This window comes from Sinohyriopsis cumingii, chromosome 10 (assembly GCF_028554795.1).
Source record: "Sinohyriopsis cumingii isolate HCF-2022 chromosome 10, ASM2855479v2, whole genome shotgun sequence".
Classification (NCBI taxonomy): Eukaryota; Metazoa; Mollusca; class Bivalvia; order Unionida; family Unionidae; genus Sinohyriopsis; species Sinohyriopsis cumingii.
This window is the reverse complement of record NC_142970.1, coordinates 99121451-99142249: the sequence shown is the minus strand read 5'-3', so window position 1 is coordinate 99142249 and position 20799 is coordinate 99121451. Positions and strand designations below refer to the sequence as shown.

General features: G+C 35.0%; 1 protein-coding gene across 1 annotated transcript in view; it reads right to left on the bottom strand.

Moving 5' to 3' along the window:
• The window catches only part of LOC149790714 (mitogen-activated protein kinase kinase kinase 3-like), a 178920-nt gene extending 159159 nt beyond the window's left edge, over positions 1 to 19761 (bottom strand). Inside the window, exon 1 of the mRNA XM_089972763.1 lies at positions 19713 to 19761. The gene's annotated coding sequence lies outside the window, so the exon portion shown is untranslated. The remainder of the gene's footprint in view (positions 1 to 19712) is intronic.
• Positions 19762 to 20799: the final 1038 nt, after the last annotated feature.

Genomic DNA, 20799 nt, shown 5'->3' with positions numbered 1-20799 from the left:
AGCACACAGCCCCAATCTATACCCTGTCTCCTCATTTTCAACAACCACCAGACAGTAACCCAGAGGTCATGATGTAAAATTAATTTTTTAAAAACTGTTTGCATTTCAGCTATTACTACATACTTAAAGCTGGAAAATATCTGGAAATTTCATTTGTAATTTATTTTGTGCACCTATATCTTTATATACCCAGTAAGCCTAGGGTGTGAGCCAAAAATAACGTAATCCATCCATGCAGACGATAGCAATTGGGGAACATAACCAAAATGTTTTTGTGAATTTCTTATGCAAACTACTATTTGATGATAGAGTAAAGAGCATCTGTTTGAGGCCAGTGCATCAAAGACCATTATTTTTCATCTTTGGTACAAGAAAGTTTCACAATCACTGCAGATTGGATATAAAAAAAATCCAAAGTTAGCACCATAATCACTACTGGAAAGAAAGAAAGTAGAAATCAAAGAATATTAGGGTTGATTTCAGAATGACCTGAGCATTTCACAAACTTAATTAAGAGAGTTCACTATATACCAAAGAAGTGTATGATGCTCAATTTCACTAGCTAACAACTGTCTTACTGATTTTGATTTGCAATCAAGAGCAGTCCATGATTATTAATGATTTTGATGGACTGATTGATTGTATTTTAACGGCGCATCAGCACTGATTGGATATTTAGTGTCATGATTATTAATGAAATCTTTACAGAAAAAAACACTGCTGCATTTATTGCCAAACTAGTATAGAGGGTTAAAAAAAGAAGACCCAAAAGTCCAAAATTAAATTCTTTTTAGAGGAGAATGGTTACTCAAGAAAATGGATTCAAATCCCAGTATGGAATGTTCATGACAAGAAAAACTATTAATAATCGCTGGTGCTAGGGTCATGAATTGATTAATGAATGCTATAATTATTCACTTTTCCACCATTATATACACTGAACTTGTCCCTGCTGACTCTGGAAAATTGACTGTTTATTAATTAGTCCATGAGGCAAGTGTCCCGTGACAATGATATGTACTTAAATTAAATTCAAAATGACCAGCATTTACATCTGCGGCTTTTCTCTAATAAATGATGGAAAAGACTGGAGATGTTCCAACTGGTGAAAGAACAATATTCCCACTAAAACCACAAACAAATATTGTCTGAACTTACAATTCTGCTGACAACTGGGCAAAGTTTAAACATGCATCGAATTATCTCCTCATCTAAGAAAACAAATACTCAGAGGAGGAATCCTAATTTGAAGAAAATCATGTTGTAATAAAACTGTATCAGAACACATATAATCGTGAACTCCAAAAACTTCAGACCAATCCCACTATTGGTGGTTGCGTCCATTAAATCAAACAAATTGCAGAGATAAAGTGGTATTGTGCCAATCACATATGGGACATGTAAACCTGACTCGTACATATCTCGTAAGAGGTGAAACGTGACAAAATAAGAAAAGTGTACTTTGCCAATAACAGCGGAAGACATTCTTGCTGAGTGTATAGACTTTCATTCCATCGGACAGAAATAATTTGACATTAACTCAAAGTACCATTTGAGAAAATCTTAAATGTTTAAAGTGATCACTGTTTATATGATAAATCTTGAAGAAAAAAAATGACTTTACATGTGTTTATCTTTTATTTTATATACCTTGACAGAAACTTAACATCTTTTATTTGATATACCTTTTTCAGAAATTTAATCTTTTCACTTTTACTTTGTATTTACATTTATTTGTAAGGGTTTATTTTCCCCAAGATTTTATAGAAATTCTTCACTTTTTAATGTTGCTAATTTTTGAACAAAACTTTGCCTTTAGCAGCAACCATGTAGCCAATGTTATGCTGAAGTGATGTACATTGCTACTACATATATTACATACATGATTAGTGACTACTTCTGCCTTAGGAATTATAATTTTGCATAATGTATATTTACTCCTCAAAACCTACCACATGTGGGTCAGAACCAAATAGCTCAAATTTCTGCATTGTCTTGTACCACCTTGTCAACTGACTGTAACTGTACCCATAGCCTCCTGCCATGTCTGAAAGATAAATGAAGCTAATGTTGTACTAACATGCTTCATACATATATATATAAAAATTCCATATATTCTAACTTGTAAGTAGAGTCCAACTGCAAAATGCATAATCCCTGATCTGCCAGAGCATAATGCACAAGCATATCTGGGTTTATGCAGTTTGTTATGAGCAATAAGTAGAACAAGGAAAACAGACCCTGACCTGCAGTCCCAATATGCAATGATAGATCAGGGTCTATGATGACTGTTGTTAAACTTGACTTACAAGTGAGCATATACAGTAACTAGTCACTGAAAGTCCTGTATAAATGAGGTGAAGAAAAAAAAGTAATATAAAATATTTCCCCATTCATAAATACACAAATAAAAAAAAATATAACAAATTTAAAAGAATTATTGTGTCATTCAAATTATTGATAAAATAAACATTTGTGCAAAAAACACATGGATAAAATTTTGTGATCTGGAAGCAAATGGATACAATTTTATGATATGTGAGCAAATTGATACAAATTCTTGGTATGTGAGCAACTGGCTACAAAGTTGTGGTATGGGAGCAAATGGAATAATATTTTGTGGGGCCATACAAACATTTTATCTTACAATACATGTATCTGGATGGTGGATTAATCACATGGATATTAATTAGCCAGGAAAGACCTACAAGTACAATTAAATGCTCTGTGAATCGACTGCATCCCTAGTACATTCACCATTCATCCATCAGTTTCACTCAGTGCTGTACCTGCTGTTACAGTTGATTCATTTGCCATACAAAATTATCATGCACGTATTCCTGATTCTGCTCTGAATTTCTTATTTTTTTTGTATGCTACTCAGAAAAACCTTCATGGTTTCATTTCCTGTACAACCAACAAAATACTGCACAGAGCCAAGAATAAATAATGATCATGCGGCAAACGGTTCCATTTACAGATACGTGTAACCTTCTTCAGGTTTTCAAATTAACTTTTTCCAAACTATCTGCAATGTGCATTCAATAAAATTAAGATCTGAACAATTCTACTTTATGAACTGCAATTTACGCTCTCTGTCTGTCTCTCATACACAGAGGTTAGGATATGCAATCATTTAGATGAGAAAGAACAAAATAAAATAAAGATTAGGTTGAGTTGTTAGAATTACAAGATTACCTCTCTCCCACTTCTTGTATGCTGACCTTGGACATGTTGCTGTCTGGCCTGAATGCTTGGGTGTGGTGGATCGATGGTTTTTGTCCACATCACAGTTGAATGCACACTTTGAGGCATACTGGATGGCACTGCATCAAGCAGAATCCAAATATAGCCATAAATCCCTGGCTGCTCTCAAAAGAATCTGTTGTCAATGAGCAATGCTGATTGTTGCATGGTTAAATATCTGTCTCCAGTCCACTTGAATCAATTGCAAAAATTGTCACCTTAAAGTCCACAAAAAATGTAATATCTGACAGAAAAGTGTAACACAGAAAATTTTAATACAAAAAAGTGTAACACAGAAAATAGTAATACAAAAAAGTGTAACACAGAAAACTGTAATACAGAAAAGTGTAACACAGAAAATAGTAACAAAATGCCATCTTTTATTGTACAATAAAATCATCTTGAAAGATCAGCTGTCTTGCTAAATTCACCTGACACACCTCACTCCCATGCTAGATAGGCCCTGGGTGTCTGAGTGGTCTAAGGTGCTCGCCTTTACAGATCTTTGACATCTCACCTATGTTCATATGTACTCAAGTCATGGACTTGGCCAACATGGATATGCAAGAAAACTTGTTAGTAGCTTCCTGTGGGTCAGTGATTCTTCCCTGGGTTTTCCTGAATTCTTCCTCCACCAAATATACTCACAGCCACGTATCATGTGCCAGAACCAACCAACCAACCAAACCATGCTAAACAATGAACACAATTAGAAAACAACACATAGAAAAACTTACAACAGTATAACAATGGTAATTAGGAACAAGGAGTTCCCTCAGTGACATCACATGGACACAATGGAAAATGTCAAAGTTGTACATGGCCGCATGGATTATTCATACAATATACATTTAAGCTTCAATACCTCAATGATCATTAAACATTTCAGGTTGAAATGTTCAGATGCTGTATAAATTGTCATGCAAAATAAATTGTAGGGATTTGGTAAAGGCGATTCGTGTACCTGTCTCTATTTCACATATCTGCCCAACTGAGATATGCAGGAGAGTCCATTAAGAAAGTCCACTACAGCAATAAGATTATGCAAGAATAAAACCACCCCAACTATCGTTTTACAAACTGATTAAGCTGGTCCCTCTACTTTTATCATGGGATACATAATGTACGTGTCTTGAAGTCCTGTACTAGGCAAAAGCTTTCTGTATAATGGATAAAAGCCATGATACTTTGGCATTTTAATGTCTCAGTCCTCTGCACGGTCCAGACTGGACTTGAGCTTAAAGGTAAAAAAAAAAAAAAATTCTTTACAGCCACACACAATCCACATCCCCACTAAACTTGGGCCAAGTTGTGGAAGAGAAGTGCATGCAGTGAGGCAAAATACATAATATTTAGAACACTCGCATAAAACTGATGTTTTGCATGATCTTGGAACCCCCAGAAAACATGAAAGAAATACTCATTAAATATTTTGTTAAAATATTACACTTCTGCTACACTTGCCTTGCAAAACAATGGTATGACCTTGTATTTGGCAAAAGCTGGCAAACCCAGAGAGGTTACTATAAAACAAAAAAACGGACATGTAGTAGTTATAAGACCAAACCTACCAGATAAAATTCTACATTAACATGTTTTTCTTCACTAGCAATGGCTATAAATCTCCAAGGAGTATTAGTTTACTTGTGACTGATAAAAAAGTAAATTAAATTTCACTCATATGAACAATTAATGTACATGAATCACCACATGGAATCCCAAAAATTGATAGGTAATTGCTGACAAAAAATAATTAAACCAACATTGGGGGGGGGGGGTGAGGGAGTTGAGGGGGATCAGGGGTAAAGACATCAAATTAGAGCGAGACGAGGCACTTCACTTCCTCTTCACATCAAGGCAAAATGTCAGGCAATCATTAGGCTAAAGATTAACTTGCCCAGCATGAACCCTGCTCTGAATCTCAAGTTATTTTTAAAAAAATGTTATGAAATTTGGAGAACAGGTGTATTTTTTAACAGGTTTAATGTGTACATGGTGTTAGCTAAAACTGAGTTAGACATGTAACATTACTTATCTTGGTTAAAACTGTTAGAATCACAGGTCTTTTGGAATACCAGTAACTCTCAGCACATATTACTGGTTGAAAAAAAAACAGTGAAACCTGCCTTGAGAGGTCACTTGTATTCAGCCTTTATGTTTCTTTAGCAGCAACATTTTCAAGGTCCCTCTTTAAGACATACAAGAAATGTAGTTGTATTCATATGCTACTTTGCGTGAGAAGACACTTTACCAACTCCTTTATAAAGGTTGAACTGTAAATATATGCTTATATACATTTAACGTTAGTAGAAAATTATATGTCTCATTTCTCTCTAGTCTGATTCTGTGTGGACTATTTTTTTAAAAAGAGATGCACACTTTTTCTGCTGATTTCAACAAACAGTTGCATTCAGAGTTCCAAAATAGGTAACCCGCATTGTTTTCTCCTTTTTTATTCCATTCCATGCTCCTCCTATTTCAATAAATCTATTGCTGTATTGGGTCCAAAAACCTGGAACACAATTCATATTGAAATCAGAAATTCAACCTGTTACTGTAAATTCAAGTCCTTGTATAATGCCTGCATTTTGATGAACAGGTAATGGCAGGCATATATTCCAATTTTATTGTATAAACATTTTTTCCTCTTCGTTTATTTATTCGATAATGGTATGATCCCATTATTCTACATTTAAAATGTCAGTGTTGTAAGTAGGATTATGACTTCTAACTGATGCACACACTTGGGTTGTTTCTAGGACTTAGTTCTGATTTATATACTTGTATTATTCAGATTGAGTTCTAACTGATGTACATATTTGTATTGTATGTCAGATTCAGTTCTAACTGATGTACATTCCTTGTACTGTGTGTCAGATTCAGTTCTAACTGATGTACATACATGTATTGCGTCTCAGATTCAGTTCTGGCTGACATACATTCTTGTATTGTGCATCAGATTGAGTTCTAACTGATGTACATTCCTTGTATTGAATGTCAGATTGAGTTCTAACTGATGTACATTCTTGTATTGTGTGTCAGATTGAGTTCTAACTGATGTGCATACTTGCATTTTGGGTCAGAAAGTTCTAACTGATGTGAATTCTTGTACTGTGTGTCAGATCCAGTTCTAACTGATGTACATTCTTGTATTGTGTCAGACTGAGTTCTAACTGTGTTCATACTTGTACTGTGTGTCAGATTGAGTTCTAACTGATGTGCATACTTGTATTTTGGGTCAGAAAGTTCTAACTGATGTACATTCTTGTATTGTGTGTCAGATTCAGTTCTAACTGATGTACATTCTTGTACTGTCAGACTGAGTTCTAACTGATGTACATACTTGTACTTTGGGTCAGAAAGTTCTAACTGATTTACATTCTTGTATCGTGTGTCAGATTCAGTTCTGTGTCCATACTTGTACTCTGTGTCAGACTGAGTTCTAACTGACGTACATTCTTGTATTGTGTGTCAGATTGAGTTTTAGCTGATGTACATTCTTGTATTGTGTCAGACTGAGTTCTAACCATGTCCATACTTGTACTGTGTGTCAGATTGAGTTCTAACTGATGTACATTCTTGTATTGTCAGCTTGAGTTCTAACTGATATACATTCTTATATTGTGTGTCAGATAAAGTTCTAACTGATGTACTTTATTGTGTGTCAAATTCAATTCTAACTGATGTACATTCTTGTATTGTGTGTCAGGTTGAATTCTAACTGATGTACATACATGAGCTGTTTGTCAGATTGAGTTCTAACTGATGTACAGACTTGTGTTGTTTTGTAGGATTTAGTTCTAACTGATGTACATATTTTGTATTGTTTGTCAGATCAAATTTTATTGTTTGTCAGACTGAGTTCCTCTAATTGATGTACATTATGTAGTTGGTTGGATTGAGTTTTAACTGATGTACATAACTATTTAGTTTGTTGGATTGAGTTTTAACTGATGTACATAACTATGTAGTTTGTTGGACTGAGTTATACCTGATGCAAATACTTGTGTTGTTTGTAAACATTTACTAGAATTATACATGAGATCAGCTTAAATGTTAAGAATGAACTTATTATTAACAGAAGTCATGGACAGCAAAGCGGTTTTAGACTCTTGCCTTTACAGATGACACATTTCACCTCTGTCTTGGCTTTACCAGTGTGGGTATGTGGAGCAACCTCTCATAAGCTGGTGATTCTTCCCAGGTCCTGTCCTTATCAAATATAATGACTGCCATGTACAGCAATCAAAAATGGTACTAGAATCCACAAAGCCAAGCTAAACGATGCATGCTTGTGTTTTATTTACCAACAAAATTAAAAGACTACAACACTAGGCTTCATTTTGAAAAAAACAACCCACCTTAACCTAGGGTATCAACATATATGCAAATGGATGGATGTACAAACAAATAAAATGGACAACATATTTATTGCCATGACGAATTTCTGCTGAAGTAGGTTCAAAGAAAAATGTGAGTCCGAACTGAATTTCTGCTCGTTTCTTCATTTCTCTCTGCCTTTGTGGTAAGAAGAAACCCTGAAACACACACACACACACACACACACACAGAGCTTATAACTTCTACACAGAATTATGTGTACAAAAATCATGTATATGGTGTTTTTTTTTTTATAAAGGTGGTACATTTATGGAATAGTTTCCCTGGCTGCCTTATTATACACTTAAACAAGACAAATATCCTGTGTCAAAAGTTACATGTTTTGTTCCAACCAGTTTATAGATTCTGAAGTCTACCTTTAGTTGGCATTAAATGTCCAGAAATGAGCTTGGGTGCTGTTCAATGCTACTATATAAATACATCAACCCAAAATGACAGCAAACATTAACACATCAAACCAGAGCTGGGAAAAAGATATCAAAAAAGCCCTGCTAATTTTATAACAAAGAGTACACAAATGGGCCATAAAACCTGTCAGCTTCAATGTAAGCTGATGAGTTTGGTATCTTTACTGAATCACAAGACACCTGTCTACATCAAGCCCAGGGCAAATTATAAACCTGGACATTGACCTTAACTCTCCATAGTTATAAACCAAATGTTCATTCATACAAATAGGCAAATATCAGAGATTTTTACTTGGCAAAAATAAACTTGTTCTGTACAAGCCATTATAGAAATATAAAAGCTGACAATGCAAAAAAAACCCAACTAAATTCAACCATATTAAAAGTTTCTTTCTGGAACAATATCCTGTGACCATTCTATTACCAGTGTGAAGAAATTAAAAATTAAGACCATTCTACACTTCCTTTGGTAATTGTTCATTAGCATTGAAGATAGTGAAGCTTTTCTATCAGCTTTATCAAAACAAATGGAAAACAAAATTTAAGTAGTATGGACCTTCAATGAACAAAGCAATGTTCTCAATAGAAAAGCCCTGAATTATCACTTACCCGACAGAATGGAACATTCCCTAACCTACTGGTGATTTTCACAAACCATTTCAAGCTGAGAGAGTGAATTTTCAGCCACTGCTTTTTGATTTCAAAATGAAGATTCCTTGATGGAAATGGAAGTCTATTATTGTAACAAAGTAGAGACTATAGGAGACATGAACTACAAAATGAATCACCATCAAACATTTTGATAATGTTGGGTGTTCATGATTATGTGTGAATTCTTGAAGTGACAATTTAGGGGCAAGTAAGTCCCATCACCACAATTTGTGCATTAAATAATGGGAAATTTTCCTAATATGTGAGAGATTTAACAAAGTTAACAGAGTTGGGCCTGCAAAAAATGATGAATAATTTTTCTTGCTGTAGGTTTATTTTTTGACGCCTTGTTTATGAAATTACCAAAAATCTTGCTGTTGTGAATCCCAGTCAGTCTCTATGAACTGACTCAGTAACTATGAACTTCCTGAGTCTCTATGAACTGACTCAGTAACTATGAATTTCCTGAGTATCTATGAACTGACTCAAGTATCTATGAAATGACCCTGAGCATCTATGAACTGACCTATAGTATCTACGAAATGACCCCAAGTAAATATGAACTGACCCTGAGTATTTATGAACTGACCCTGAGTATCCATGAACTTCATGAGTATCTATGAACTGACCCCAAATATCTATGAACTGACCCTGGGTATCCATGAACTGATCATGAACTGACACATGGTATCCATGAACTGACCATGTGTATCCATGAACTGACCCTGAGTATCTAAGAACTGTCACTGAGTATCTATGAAATGATCCTGAGTATCCATAAATTTCCAAGTATCTATGAAATGACCCTGAGTATCCATGAACTGACCTCGAGCATCCATGAACTGACCTCAAGTATCCATGAACTGACCCTGAGTATCAATGAACTGACCCAAAGTATCTATAACTGACCCTAAGTATCTATGAATTGACCCTTAGTATCCATGAACGGTCACTAAGTATCTATGAATTGACCATGAGTATCCATGAACTGACCCTGAGTATATATGAACTGACCCCAAGTATCTATAAACTGACCCTGAGTATCTATGAACTGGGGACCCCAAGTGGCCGAGTGGTCTAAAGCGCTCTCCGTTACAGATCACTGCCATCTCACCTCTGTCTGCCTAGGTTCGAGTCCCGGATTCGGCCAATGTGGGTATGTGAGAAAGTTTGTCAGTAGCTTCTCGAGGGTCGGTGGTTCTTTCCGGGAATTCCCAGAGTTCTTCCTCCACCATTAATACTGGCCGCCATGTATAGCCTATCGTGTGCTGAAAAATGGCGTTAAACCCTACAACAACAACAACAACAATCTATGAACTGACCTTGAGTATCTATGAACTGACCTTGAGTATCTATAAACTGACCCTGAGTATCTATTATTTGTCCCTTTACAGTAAACATATTATAAACTATATAATGAATCAAGATTACTGGTTCAGCTTCAGCAGCTGTGTTAATACAAAGCCACTATATCATTTCCATTAGAACAACATTTAACGGTAGAAACATAACCCCCAATACTGAAAAGTATACATCAATTTTTGTACAATCTTGGCATGTGTACTTGATAACATACTTTTAATAAGTAGATAATCAATGATTTATCAATTGCATCAAGTCACTTAGTAAGCTACTGACAACAACAATTAATCTATTGAGATGGTAACTTAAACATATTACCTATTAGAGAAAGAACTGGGTTGGGAAAAGCCAAACTAATGTACGAGATATCCAACAATATTGCTCCTGAATATTTCACAGTCACTATTCCAGTATAGGCTACCTGGCAATGCTCTCCACCTGCAATCCATGCCTACCAAACAGTATAAATTCCCAAGCCAAATAAGGAATTATGTAAAAAATGTTTCCATTACTCTGGAACAGTATTCCAGTTGAGAATTGAAATGCCCACTCAATTTCCATCTTCCAAACCCAATACATGTATATCCAGTGGCTTCAGATATGCAGTTAAAATGAGAATGAAAATAACTAGGTGTATTTGTACTCATCAATGCCTTTAGGCATCACTGAATATACTACTCATCTATTTTGTCACAAAAATGCACACTGCATGTACATCGACTAGGTGTATTTGTACTCATCAATGCCTTTAGGCATCACTGGATATACTACTCATCTATTTTGTCACAAAATGCATACTGCATGTACATCGACTAGGTGTATTTGTACTACTCATCTATTTTGTCACAAAATGCATACTGCATGTACATCGACTAGGTGTATTTGTACTCATCAATGCCTTTAGGCATCACTGAATATACTACTCATCTATTTTGTCACAAAATGCATACTGCATGTACATCGACTAGGTGTATTTGTACTCATCAATGCCTTTGGGCATCACTGAACATTGAACTCATCTATTTTGTCACAAAATGCACACTGCATGTACATAGACTATGTGGGTTCAATATGTATGGGCTGGTATCCATTTGGTGAACAAAGGTAAACTACCGGTATATATATTGTGTCTATACATGTGCATGCTGCCTTGTATAGGCATGCATGTGTAGGTATAAATGTGCATTTGTATAAAAAAAAAGTTCCTTTGTACGAGGGCCACAAGGAGATTAGTTCTTCAGCTAACTGTGTTACCCTCTTTAAATAAAGTCATTATTATTATTATTACAAGTGAAGTGCTTACTTAATCAGACTAATTGCTAATATTGAGTACTGTTACAGGTTTTAGTACGCTTGCACCAAATAAAAAATGAATGCAATTCTCATTTGTAGTGGGATTAATTAATTAAATAATTCATTCTGGTGGGATTTGTACAATTGCACATCCTGTATTCAGTTTAGTTTCTGTATATTCTCAAAAGCTTATTTTGGTTAAATTGATTCTTCTCTGATTTCTGCCTAAGAAAATAATAATGTCTGGATCAAGGAAAATCATGGCTGTATATGCTGGTGTATAAGTACTGTAGATAGTCTAGAAACAAATACAATTAATTATTAGCTGTGTTTACAGTGCACAGGAAATCCCCTGGAGACTTTTATCAACAGAAGTATACACAGTGTAAGTAGTATGTTAACATGAGAAAGTATATACCTAATCATGTCTGACATAACACATCAAAATTGACAATATGAATACACAGGGACCATTCATTATTCCTGAAAAGTCAACAAGTGGATTAGCATAAAAGCCCTTTCTCAGTATAAAATGGTGTATCCTCTAGTCATTCACTGTAGTTTAGATCTCAAAAAGATTAAATGCTGGGTAAAACTGCTTGGATTGGGATCCAAATTAGCCAAAATCAATAAAATATTTTCTTGTGCTACTTTCAGTTGAATATCTTTGCCCAAGTAAAAGCGGTCACACAGGAACATAAGAGAAAAAGTACCATATCACGAATCACCGTTAACAACAACAGCTGAACATGTATTGAAAATCTATAGAATCTGCCCAAGTTGATGAGCACAAACTAAACTTATCAAATAAACAAAAGGTATGGATTTTTTTTTATACCTTATTTCTTTTGTACATGTATAACACATAGGTTTACCATAACATAAAAACGTGCTTCCAATCTATAACACACTGTGTATCACTAAAGATTTCCAATGATCTTGTTTGCAGACTTTGTCATTATCTTTTACAAGCTGTTATTTTGATTATTTAAATTATATGAAGAATATTCTTTTTCCTTCATTGATTGATGAGACAGAAATCTCAACCACATCATTTGGTGTCAACTTATATAATGGTCAAAGTGCTACATACAGTATTTGATGTCCAACACTTCAAGAGTTCATAGTGCTACATATATGATGTCCCACACTTCAAGAGTTCATAGTACCACAGATGCTGTGTGCCACATTTCTGGAGTTTTTAGTGCTACATATATTAAGCCCCACACTCACATTTCTGGAGTTTTTCATGCTAAATATATTAAGTCCCACACTTCAAGAGTTCATAGTGCTACAGATATGAAGTCCCACACTTCAAGAGTTCATAGCGCTACATATATGATGTCCCACACTTCAAGAGTTCATAGTGCTACACATATGGGGCCCCACACTTATAGAGTTCGTACTGCAACACATACGGGGTCCCACACTTGAAGAGTTTATAGTGCAACACATATGGGTTCCAACACTTCTATCATTCACAGTGTAACATATATATGGGGTTCCACACTTCTAGCATATATGGTGTCCCACATTTCATAGAGTTCATGGGGGACAGAACGAAGTGTTACATTACAACAGTGTTATAATAATGGGTCTTAAAATGTGAGTGCCAGTGTGGAGTAGGTCAGCCAATTTCTGAAACAAGTCTGACAAATAAGGCAATTTTAGGATCCTTTACATGCATCATATTGATAATCTATACAATAAAAAAGCAGTGTTGCATCCACAATCTCAACTACAGGTGACACTGTTCCACACTCAAAAGTCAAGGGTACACAACATTTTAACTGGACAATTGAAAATTGCTGTACATACCGGTAATACTCTAGTACAGATTTTATATGTTTAGAAAGTAATTATGACCTTAAATTCATCATTTACTCAAAAAATTAATACGATCACGCTAGAGGACCCTCTAACATCAGATTGGGCACATTCTGTATTATTTGTGAGGTTCCCTTTGGGATCGTTTAAAAATTCTAATTTGCCTGAGAAAACCTAGATCACGCTGATAAAATTCGAAATGCATTTTCAAGATTAAAATTAGATATTCATTGTAATATGTGAAGTGGAGATCAGATTTTATTCAAATTGTAACATGGCGTATCATGCATGATTTTGAACTCAACCAACCTCCTGACATGGTCATCTTACGAGAAAACACAATTTTCAGTAATCTTCAAAAAGACAAAAAAATGTAAAACACCACTTTGAGAATATGCCTGTTACATGTAGTAGGTAGAAACGCTAAACAGTAATGACTGGAACCAATGTAAAACTATCCCTTGACCAGTTTAAATAGCTGCAAATAAAAGACAAAAAGGTCAGGTATAAAACACAAATTCCCATATTAGTTGATGGACAACAGCTAGTCAGAGAAAACAGTCCTCTAAAATCTGTTCATACTGATGGACAATATGTCGGTCTGATGTCACCTGTTTATTAAACTGTGCAATTTCGCTGCATGCAAATCTTTCCTGAACACACATGCGTACAGCTTACACACTTAATGGTATTTAGTAACAGCCATATCTAGCGTGAAAATCAAAATGGCCACAGGAGACAGAGGTTTCTCTTATTCCATGTGGATTTACAAACTGACAAACATAGGACTGATACAGTAATAGTATATACATATCGCCAAAAGAATCCTTCAGCCAATGGTAGATCAACAGCCATGAGAAATAAATAAAATATACACTGATGTGTGCAGACAAAACTGGCATCAAATTTTTGCATGTTTTAATGAATATGTGATGTCCGCCCCTAAACTGCCAGTGTATATTAATACAGGTGTGGGGCTGATTTATTGGCCTTGACAATAGCTAGTGAGATGCAAAGTATGATCATTTCAGTTGTCAGAATGTTTAAGAGTATTCATTTTTTGAAGGCAATTTATGAAGCAATTAGCTATCAGCAAACCCCAAGAAAAAATAAATTTCAGAACTCCAGGTTGATGAAGGAGCACATCAGCAACAAAAGGTGGGTGGTGGTGGTGGGCAATCAATTATTTCCACATACAGCAAGCAACATATCGACTTAAGTCAACTTGGTTCTGACCTGGATTCACTCAGAGAATGCATTAGAGAAGTTTGAACACCAGGACCATTCAATCACGAGTGAGTGTCGTGATAAACACTAACGACAGACATGCATTACCTTCAAATTACCAAATGAACCCTATTGAATATATATTTGAACTGTAGCATTACAACACTATGTGACAACAAAATATTAAAAAAGGGAACATTTTGGGAATGTGGAATTGGAATCTGGGTTTGTGGCATTTCAGGCAGGGCTGGTGACCTTTTTCAAGTCGTCAGCCCTGAGCATGTATCTATAAACAAATTTCTTTGAGCACTAATCTGGTTAACATGAAACACATTGCACCATAAAATTTCCATAGAATTTCCATTCTGGATCTTGCTCTAATTAACTTGAGTGTTCACTCAATATCTACCAGCATTTATTACAATATTATCATTTTCTGAATTGCTACAGGGGCTGAAGTGGTTAGAACATTCACCTCAGGTGCAGAATGTCATGGGTTCGAGCCCCAGGACAAGTCATACCATAGACTTATAAAAATGGTACTCGCAGCTGCCTTGCCTGGCACTCAGTATTAAGAGGCTAGTGTCAGGATTGGTCAGCCTGATGTCAATATGTGTCTAGGTGGGACATCATGCTATGTGTCTGTGGCATGGTGCCCAATACTAGACATCACTATAAAGAGCCACACTGCTGACATTGTAGCAATATGACTAAACCTGTTAAAGCTACATGTAAATTAAAAATCCAAATCAAACACACAAGAATATTTTCTGAACTACTTTTCTTTGGAAACTAATGACTCATTCATTAAAAGACAAATGTAAAATTATCGTAAATTTGTATATTTTTTCATAAAATCAATCTAAAAACTGCACTTGTGATTTTAAAGTAACCAGTGTTACACTGGTGGACATCAAAGAACGTTCTTTTGTACTTCAGCCCGAATATTAAGGTGGTCTAAGGCTAAAGCTGTACCGATGTCACTTTTGCCTATTATGCCGATACCGCGTATAGCCAAATATTAAAACTGCCGATACCAATTATGAGACCGATCATTTCAAGAAACCGCCTGTTCTACAGTTAGAGAAAGCACTAGCATTTGATTTACAAGTAAACCATGCCCTATTTTTGTTATAAGTAACAATGCCTAAAATGGGTGTGGATTTATGTTAACAGTCCAAATGTAGTCTCAAGCTACCATACATGTGATAACTATTTCCCACATTTTATATCCCACCTTATTTCTTATTGTTAACTCATATATGCAAATAAAATTATTTACTAAATAACATTTATTGCGAATTAGTTTTTTGGGGGGCACTTATGCTCTGTGATATGTTTCTTCATTCCTTCTTTTGATTTAATGATGGTAATCAATGCTTATATATATACGGTACAGTAATGCCAGGTCAAGTTGACTCACGTAAGTTTCATTGGTGGCAATGGAGGTCATAATCTGCTTGTCGAGAAAATATCGACAGCATTCAGCGATCATTCAAGGGATTTAGGAAGCAGTTCACTAACAAGCAAAGCATGTAAAGCTCTGCAAAAATACATTTCTGAACTCCTGGTTGACAGAGACGTACTTTGTGAAGCTAGTCATAAAAAAGAGATGGGGGGCATTTAATTCCTGAATGCATGAAATCGACGGTCGCATTATACGTCACTTATCTTACATTGCAAAGTACAATCATAGGGTTTTAGTATTAAAATGTCATTAACTAAATGAGTTTCTTACAAAACTATTATTTGGAAAATAATTTACATAATATAGATTTGCTTAATACTTGATGTTTCTATTAAAAAAAGAGAAGCTGAAGGAAAGTAGATATTTTACATTTGATAATGCATTTATTTCAAGTGACAACAGTTAGACCTATGCACTAACGGTGATGCGCAATGCAAAGACCATGGAAGTAGTGCAAAACAGTCATGTAATGATTTATTTTGTAATATTATGGCTGTATTGCTTGTTGTCAATAAAGTAATAACTATCTCATCTTTTTCAATTTTCATTGCCTATTACATTAATAGTCTTGCAAAAATATTCACTGCTTATTCTGGTGATATTTGTAAAAAATTGCCAACGAAATATTGAGGTTGGCAATTTTTTTTTGGTGACAACTTTTTAAAAGCCAGGACCATCCCTACAATGTGTATGCTGAAAGTTCAACAGCCACACAAGGCCTCAGTTTACAGCAAGCATGTTAAAAAGTATTTACTTTTAAGAATATAGTCTTTCAATTAACCCACAAATCAAATGTTTATTCCTTAAATTTCACTACTTAATTCTGATTTAAAATTCAAGCCATGTCAAGATGACTGTTATGATCAAATTTATATTTTGGAAATTTGTTTACATCGACACCGATTATTTCTGCCGATACCGATTATACTGATTATTCCAATAAACGGCCCAATTATGAGTATGGCCGATTAATCGGTACAGCTTTATCCAAGGCCCTTAGTCAACTGTGTTGCTGCAGACAATGTATTTGGCAAAGCAATATTACATACACTATCCAATTTTAACTTTAATATTTCTTAATTTGTTTCTATACATTGAATAAAATGCACTGTTTAGTGCTTACAATATCTAAAAGAGATCAAACAAGTGCATTAATACAAACAGAATTCATTAATTGGTTAATTAATTAATTTGATCATTAATAAGAGACACATATTACATTACAGAAAACATTTCTTTGCAAACCTAATGTTTGCAAATCATGAATCAATACCTTGAATTGGGCAAGTAACTTTAACAAATATAAATAAATAATTGTTTGTTCAATGTACAATAAAAGATTCAGTTTGTATTCATTTTTGTATATTTTTGTTTATGTTCAATCCATAGACCTGACATAGCTGTGGACCTAGGCAGGATCCTACAGGTTCTTGGATTGTGTGGACCTAGGCAGGATCCTACAGGTTCTTGGATTGTGTGGACCTAGGTAGGATCCTACAGGTCCTTGGATTGTGTAGACCTCGGCAGGATCCTACAGGTTCTTGGACTGTGTGGACCTAGGCAGGATCCTACAGGTCCTTAGATTGTGTGGACCTAGGTAGGATCCTACAGGTCCTTAGACTGTGTGGATTTAGGTAGGATTCTACAGGTTCTTTGATTGTGTGGACCTAGGCAGGATCCTACAGGTCATGGTCTAGCAAGTCAGACAAAATTTCAGGATATATCAACTTTACATGCAACTTGCCACAACTTTTCTGATGGTAATTTAAAATTGGAATGAGTGAAATCATTCTTAAAAAAACAATGTAACTAAAAATGCATTTCTTTATTTAGCATTCATTCCAGAATTTAAAAAGATGCCTGTGCCACAATGAAATAACAAATTGGGGTCATTTGAAGAAAAAAAAACAAGTTGCAAATCTCCCTAAGGTTTCTTATTTGTTCAAAATAACAATGTTTCATGTTATTGATTGGTGACCAATCGGTGACCACGTTAGAAAGACACTTCTTTCAGCCAAAGAAATTGATCATCTTGTACTTCTTTAGGATCGAGTGCACTCTAGTAAGCCAATTTAAGGTGCACTAGGAGCAGTTAAGCCAACCAAAATAATCTGTCATTTTCTTTTCTTATGTTCTCTATGGGAACCACAAATACAACTTTCCAACAGCAAAGATTTTTTTAAAAATTACGAATGGTGTTCATTTCTTTATATCATTACTGTTCATTCAAAGGGTTCAAATCTTCCTTGAAAACTAATTTTAATACTATTACTCTGTCTTTCCTATTTTTTTAATTAATAAAAGTATTATTTTTGTGCTCACATGAACACATTCTGTGCTAAATGGATTTTAGTGTTGAAAGTAGCAAAAATCCCTTTAGCTAAATCTACAATTTTCAATCAAAATTGGGAACAAAAATCATCAATCTTGGATTATGAAGATTCTGCAAGAAACTGACTCTGAACAATATCTGGTAAGACATCGTCACTTTGACATTAAGTCTTAAATTATCTATGCTTAAGTTTTGTTTTTCATTTCTGAAGCAATGTTGTAGCAATGTCATTATTCTATTGAAGATAAATGTTAAATGTTTGTAAAGTGGCAAATTTCTAACATGCATGTTCCCAGCAACAGAATGACAATAGGGGGCATTGCAGAAGAAATGAACTGGAACTACGACTATATTTGGATTCTTCTGGTTAATAACAAAATAAAATTTTTAATCTGTGCATGAAAAAAACTGATTTCTGCATATTCCAACTCTCCTCCATACCTCTTTATATGCATGCTCCCTCACCCCAAGAAAGTGATTCATAGCTCATAATGCATCTTGCTTATATATGTCTGATTATAAAATATTTCAAAAAGTAATTTAAATTGGTGTACATGTAGATCTAACCTTTGACCCACTCATAGAGATCCCAGGTGACAGTCTAGCTGATGATTGCCTAAAGCACAGTTGTTCTAAACATATGGGTCATGCCGCTAAACTGGGTCACAATGCTGTTTTGAACTGGTCATGGAGATCAACCTTATTAATATATGAAATTTTCAACCTAAGTGAATATTTACCATTTGATGGGTCATGAGACTAACAACACAAACCTAATCTGGGTCACCACCCCAAAACGGTTAAGAACCACTGCTCTAGCATAATATACCAACAAACATTTGTGAATATCCACCAAAAATTAGGCATATGTGACCTAACACATTGTACCCTGGTTTGAAAGCAGAATCAACAACAAACTTTAACACCAATTCAAAGCATAAAAAGCACAGGAGAAAGTCACATCCCTTCGGTGATTAAATATTGAGGAAATTAGTGTTAGCACAAGAACAGATGAAACCAACAGATATGGTAGACTATAATCGGCACCATCAATTAGGTTTTCCAGTCCTGTATCATTACACAGCCAAACACACTGTGTAACATTGGTGTCATGTTACCGTCAGGCCATGTCTGTAACACAAGAAGTCAAGCTCGGTAACATGAAAGTTTCCACATTAACTCTTTATTATCGTCTAAGTTGACTAGCCAGACTTGGTTTACATGTACTTACAAAGAAATATTTAATCCCACTAGTGATCGGCATGATTTACGTTCTATTGGTTACTCAATAGAAAGTGGCATTCCAAAGCACTTTTATTAGGTCAGTCTTCCCAGAAACGTGGGGTGCTCCGGAAAACGTCAAAAAAAGTATTTTTTGTATGCAACAACTGGGCTATTAGATGGTAAGTTCCAAATATTTTGGTTGAAAATGTAATCTAGACAGAAATAAACTTTTGACATCGCATAATAAAGACGTAAATATGCACAGTGTTCTTACCTGCTTCAGTTCGTAGCTCTCATATCCACCATTTTCATGACGTCATTACGACATGTGCCCCTTGTTCTCATTGGTCGAGGAAACATCGCCCTCCAGGGTGCTGTTAGAGATGTCTTTTGATGACATTACAGTACGTAGTATGTTTTATTATTTAAATACGAGGTTAAAGGCTTTTGCAGGTGTAAGGATGTATTGACCTAAATTTAATTAAAACTGTCTTTAACAATATAATGACTTTTAGGCGAAGAAAGTGGTTTTTATCTACCATTTTGTGATATAAAGATGATAACGCAGAACTAATACTCATCATCATAATCATCATTATCGTCATCCATTATCAAATAATAATATTAGCAACGATAATAATAATAACGAAAACACCTTTACACATAAGAAAGCAGACGACATAACGAGTGTGTTAATATTGTGATAAGACAGATATGCAAAACAAGCAGACAATAATACCAAAAGTGGAAAAAGGAAGATGATGATGACGACAACTAGTATTGATGCTGCTGATGAAAAATTAACAATGTTGGTTACATCATTAACAGCGATTCAATCTGTCCATTTAAAGATTGTATGGATATCTAAACAAATTGTTCATTAAGGTAATGACCCTTTATATTTAAATAAAAACATACATGGCAACCCTGCTTCAGCATAACCATATAGTTCACGTATTAGGATATTGACATAATGCATGCAGTACTATGCAATTATCGCATCCTATTTTATTTGCAATGTTATTTCCGATTCTAGTTCAAGGATGAATAATGAATCAACATGTTATCATAAAGAACCTGTTTTAAAATGCTGACAAATTAGCATAATTATAGCACAACCAACATGTACAATGGTTGGTCGAGTCTGTTATTGCCTAAAATGAATGTGTGTGCGTGCATGTGTACGCGTGCGAGCGCGCGTGTGTGTGTGTATGTGTGTGTGTGTGTGTGTGTGAGAGAGAGAGAGAGAGAGAGAGAGAGAGAGAGAGAGGATGGTTTAGATGGTGTCAGCATATTTTGTTGGAAATAACATTATAGACCCAAAATGGATGGATTTCACTCCATGTCCCCTGAAGCATATG